The sequence below is a fragment of the Sapajus apella genome, unplaced genomic scaffold, assembly GCF_009761245.1.
Source record: "Sapajus apella isolate SASKATOON/1434 unplaced genomic scaffold, GSC_monkey_1.0 scaffold80, whole genome shotgun sequence".
Classification (NCBI taxonomy): Eukaryota; Metazoa; Chordata; class Mammalia; order Primates; family Cebidae; genus Sapajus; species Sapajus apella.
In genome coordinates, this window is record NW_022437020.1 from 1,466,977 (window position 1) to 1,472,397 (window position 5,421).

General features: G+C 45.2%; 1 long non-coding RNA gene across 1 annotated transcript; it reads right to left on the reverse strand.

The window, feature by feature from the left end:
• Positions 1-1,365: 1,365 nt before the first annotated feature.
• On the reverse strand, positions 1,366-5,161 carry LOC116533227. Its single transcript, XR_004261157.1, has 3 exons — positions 5,036-5,161; positions 4,439-4,550; positions 1,366-1,767 (listed from the first exon to the last, which is right to left on the reverse strand). It is a non-coding gene; the product is annotated as an uncharacterized LOC116533227 (long non-coding RNA).
• Positions 5,162-5,421: the final 260 nt, after the last annotated feature.

Consider the following 5,421-nt stretch of genomic DNA (forward strand, 5'->3'; position numbering starts at 1 on the left):
TAATTGAAAAAGAAAGCAGTGGTCAGGGCTTGACCCCACACCCATTGGATTCCAAAGTCAGTGCTCTTTAAGTTACACTAATCCCATGACTTTGTTCCTGTGTCACAGACCTCATTCAGCTTACTGTTTCACTGAGTTGACCCGCGGTTACACCAAACTGCTTCTAAGACAGGTTGGATGTATACCCCGATGCTGGCTTTCAAGAAAACAATGCCATGTGGCCTCAGACTCAAGGAGAGATGGCCTCATCTTCCTGCTTACAGTAGGAAGCCAGACAGCTACTGCAAGTTCATTAGATGCCCCCAGTTGCCGAAAACACATTCAGGAAGTATGGTAAATGCAACTTAATTGAGAACTAATTAATTTGTTATAGTTATCTCATTATATGTCAATTAAATGTCTAAATATTCCTTTCTTCTCAGATAAGAAATAAAAAAAATCAGCGATGAAACTGGAACGCCAAATAAGAGAATTCAGGAAGTAGGCCCTGGATGGACACCAGCTTTACAGGGGCATTGGCAGGGCTGGTGATCCTGAAGAGGAATTCAGGTTGATTAACATCATTTTAAAGGAAGATGTTCAAAGGCAGAGGACAGATTTTGACTTGCAGAAGAATTCTCCATTAAATCCAGTGTGAAATGGGATTTGGCCCAGAGGCCCCAAGAGGCATAACCTTGCAAGGGCTGTTCCTCCTACCCGGCTTCCCTCCAGCTATTTAAGGTCTGTGCTTTTTATCCCTTTGTTTGCATTTAATCTGCCCTTTTCTGTGGAAATCCAAGGAGGACTTTCATATAACCACACATTGCCATCAGGAGGGTATCGTCAGGGCAGGGCTCAGTTTCAGCTCAGCTCCCAAGTGATCATTCACTTTTCCGCTGTTTTCAGTGGTAATGTGAGTTAACCCCCTCCTTTGCTGAGTTGCCACAACGTCTTTCAAAGGGAATTCCCGAAGGTGGAGGAGCTGAGAAGGGCTTCCCTAGCCAGCCAGGAAAGAAAGGAAGGCCGAAAGGGGAAGTCCATTCACAGGACTGCACTTTCAGCCCTGATGTTTCCTTCTAAAAAAAGTCTGTGCATGTCTCCACGTCCTCTCCAGAATGTTGTCTCCTGACTTCTTAATGATAGCCATTCTAACCGGCGTGAGATAGTATCTCAATGTGGTTTTGATTTGCATTTCTCTAACGACCAGTGATACGAGCTTTTTTTTCCTGTTTGTTGGATGCATAAATGTCTTCTTTTGAAAAGTGTCTATTCATATCCTTCACCCACTTTTTGATGGGGTTGTTTTTTTCTTGTAAATTTAAGTTCTTTGTAGATTCTGGATAGGGGTCTGTCAAGTGGTGGGGAGCTAGGGGGAATGTCTGTTTAAATCATCGAGAAAAGAAAATTCTATTTATTCCTGTCAGAAACCTTAATCAGTATCTGGTCTTGGGAGATGAAGAGTCGGATCACATTCTCACCCAAACGCCGTCATTGGAACTGATAGGCCAGTGGGTTTGGGGTGCCTTGTTAGGATCAGTTGGTGCTGCAGGAGGAAAGGGTGTATCTGGTTTGTCATCTTTTTCACAAGCAGGCATGGCTGCTCTGAAATGTTCTGCTTGACTTCCTCAACCTTCCAGTTTGATGGCTGTTGCTCTTTTCAGGTCTTTCTGTTCCTGTCTCGTTGAAGAATGTCCCAGCCACATTGTTCCTGGGGTTTCACTATTCTTCCTTGCTCACAGTCAGTGTTCATCTACTTTAGGGGCTGATGGTGCTAACATTGTTGCAATCCTGGAGAGATATCAGAATGATGAGTCCCCATTCCATTCCCTAAAGGAAGCTACTTACCTGCTGTGCCCCAAACTGAACACCCAACCTCTCAGTACAGATATATTTCTGTTAAAGAAACTGACGGGATTCCTTAGCTCTGGCCTTCAGAGAGACAGCAAAATAATTAATGGGAAATGATAAGTTCACCCTCTGGAATAAAAATGATAAACTACTTATTATACAGTCAGTTTAGGCTGTGGTGCATTCAGCAAACTATAAATAATGCACAGGGAGATTCTGATATGAATTTCCAATTTCTTATCATTACAGAACGAGTGTGACCCCGCCTTAGTTACTATCCCTGGAAGCTTGCCTGCCATCTGATGCATCTGGATTTGGAAATTTATTTTCCTGCGTAGCTTCTGCTAGCTTACTTCCATTGTCTCCAGCCGCACTCCTGTTACACTTCAGTCTATGCTGGGATACTGCTTCTTTGTACCAAGCCCTCGCTCGCTCACTTCTCTTTGCAGAAAACTCTCAATCTCTGCTTATGCATTTGTTCAAAGTTCACTTTAAGTACAGAGTATTTATCAACTGTATTGCTCTGCAAAGTGCCCGCCGCCGGTGACTCATTACGGGGAATGGCTTCTCCTCCCTACTTTGCATGGCCTCGCAGCTTTCTGTCTGTGTCTCTCTCACGTGAGCGCTCTGTTTGCTTTGGCCAGCTGCCTCCATTCTCAGCCTGCATCTTGATGATGGGTGGCATATTTCAAACCCTACTCCTTCAGGGTGGGGAAGTAACTACCAGTTTGGTATTGACGTGAAAAAAGCTCTTCTATTGCATGAAAATGTAGTCACTACCTCGAAATCCTTTTGAGGGAAGCAGCACCCTGGAGATAGAGGTCTAACCCAGGCTTTGGGGATGAGGATGATGAGGGCTGCAGGGAGGTCTGGCTTCTTCCAGGGAATGCTTCTCAACCCTGGCTGCCCTTTTGAATCCCTTGGGGAGCATTTGCAAATTCAGACACCTCTGTCCCACCCCCAGAGATTCCAGCTGCCTCCCAGACAATTTGTCAGAATCTCTGAGAGTCTGATTCTGAATTGTCTGGGAGGCAGGCGGAATCAGACTTGTTTCCAGTTCCCCAGGGGACACCAAAGCTACTGGGCTAGAAGTGTGACATCAAATCAGAGTCCATAAGAAAAAACTGAGATTCACATTAAGGGGAGAGCAAGTGTCAAGCTCCAGGTCGAAGGATGAGCGATGGGATTAAAGTCCAGACTCAGAGCCAAGAGTCCAAAGTGGGGCAAAAATGGAGCAAAGGGTAAAGGAAAAGCAAATCAGGCAAGAGCCGCAAAGACTAGAGTGCCCACTGCAAGGCCCATGCCCTGGTGAGCCCACAGCTTAGCCTCAAGACCAGAGGGATTGGGACAGGTGGCAGAGTGCCTGAGGCAGGGACCACAGGGGTCTGTGACTTCCTGCTCGATGCCATTTTACACCCTTCTTCCATCAGGAGCTAAGAGTTGAATCACTCCATACCAGCACTATGCTGATTATCGCAAGGAATACAATGATCTGAAACCATAGCGTTAGGGTTGAAAGAGATCATTCAGTCCAACCTCCTTCATTACCTCAAAATCAGATCAGGATGTGTTTCTCCTCCCCCAGTTCTTCACTATAAAGACCAAAAGACTCAAGTCAGATGCTCATAGAGGCCAGCAGAAATGGCTCGAAATTTTAATAGGAACGTTTCAATTATCATCAACTCTCTCATTGCAGGGTGGTGGGAAATGTGGCATAATCTGTACATCAGCCTTTCTCAAACTGTAGTAAGCCTGGAAAGTGCCCAAGAGGGAGTGTGTTAGCATGCTTGCTGCTTGGCCCACTCCAGAGAATCTGATTCAGTAGGTCTTGGGAGGAGCCCAGGAATCTGTATTTTTAACAAGCAGGATGCCCTACAAGCCCAGGCATTCTTATAGGGGTGGCTCCAAAGCCAAATTTTTAGAAATACTGGTTCTTAGTGATCTCATCATTTGGAAGCCTGGCTTGAGTCCCTGGATGGAAAAGCAATTTTCAAATTGGCAGTTATCAACCCTGGCTGCACATTAGAATCATTTGGAGAGCATTTTTAAGAAATACTGATGTGTGGGTGTCTTAGTCCATTTGCACAGCTATAAGCAAGTGCCAAGGGCTGGGGAGCTTACAAACAAAAGAGATTTAATTCTCACAGTTCTGGAGGCTGGGAAGTCCAAGATCAAGGCACCAGCTGACTCAGTGTCTGCTGAGGGCCCATTTCCTGGTTCATTGATGCCACCTTCTTGCTGTCTCTTCACCTGGTAGAAGGTGGCTCTCTGAGGCATCTTTTATAAGGACATTAACCCCATTCATGAGGGCTCCACCCTCATGACCTAATCAATTCCCAATTGTCCTACCTCCTGACACCATCACATTAGTAATTAGGTTTCAACATATGAATTTTGGGGAGACACAAACATTCAGGCCATGGCACTGAAGCTTAACCCAAACCAACTGAATTAGAATCTCTTAGGGCTGAGGTCTTGTATCAGTTAGACATTGCTATAACAATGCTGTGTAACAAGTATCTCAAAACTCAGTGGCTCAAAACAACAAACATCTATTTCTCACTCATAGGTCTGTGGATGGCTATAGCTCAACTGTTCTAGCCTGACTCACCTGGGTGACTGCTCCAGACTGTAGGTCAGATTCAAGTCAACGTCACATAGATTTCACTCTTTTTGGACCAGTGGCCAATAAGAATACATTCTTCTCGTGGTGGATTGCTGGACTGCAAGAGACAAGACAAATAGCACATTTCAGGCTTCTGCTCATGTCATGCTTAGTGATATCCTATTGGCTGAAGCATGTTTATGTGGCCAAGCCCAAAATCAAAAGGATGGAAAAAAAAATACTCTGCTCAATGGTCTAAACTATCACAGGCTCCACCCCAAACCAACTAAATCAAAATTTCTGGGATAGGGTATGCGCAATGACAAAGACCCCTAAAATGTACAGCTAGGATAGAAACTCGTTCATCTAAACTGTGGTGCAGGCCCCAGGCCCATAAGTGGGCAGCTAATCCTATCTGAGGAAGTTACAGTGCTGTATATTTGGAATAAAACAGGAGAAGTAGGACTGTGGCAAAAGTATGACCAAATAAATGACAGAGAAAATAAAAATCAAGCAAAGTACATTGTTTGTGCATGTCAGCCCTTCAAATACTTGGACTCAGCCCTCATGTTCTGCACTGCTGACCCCAGCTCCTTTTCTGACCTTTAAACTGTTGGTTCCTCCAGTCATAGTTCAGGCAGGATGCTTTCAATTTTCCTCACCCTCTGGTCTCACTCTTCTTCAAATGCATTCTGTATATTTGGTTGTGCACCCTTTCAATAGCGGGTCCCTCCAGCACATTCCTGCTGTGTTCATGCTGTGGTCTTAAGAGAAGCAAAATCAGACAGGCTTTTCCCATGTCCTCAAGACCAAGTTCCTCTTCACACCACCCAAGAGAAACCAGTGGGAGGGAGCAGCACCTGCCCATTGGCCCATCCAGCTCAGGTGCAGCCCTCCTGGCTCCTTGTCAAGATGAATGTCTCAGCCTATTCCCTTCCCAGATCTCCCTCTGACTCCCAGAGTATCCCTGGTCAAAATCACTTCCTCTT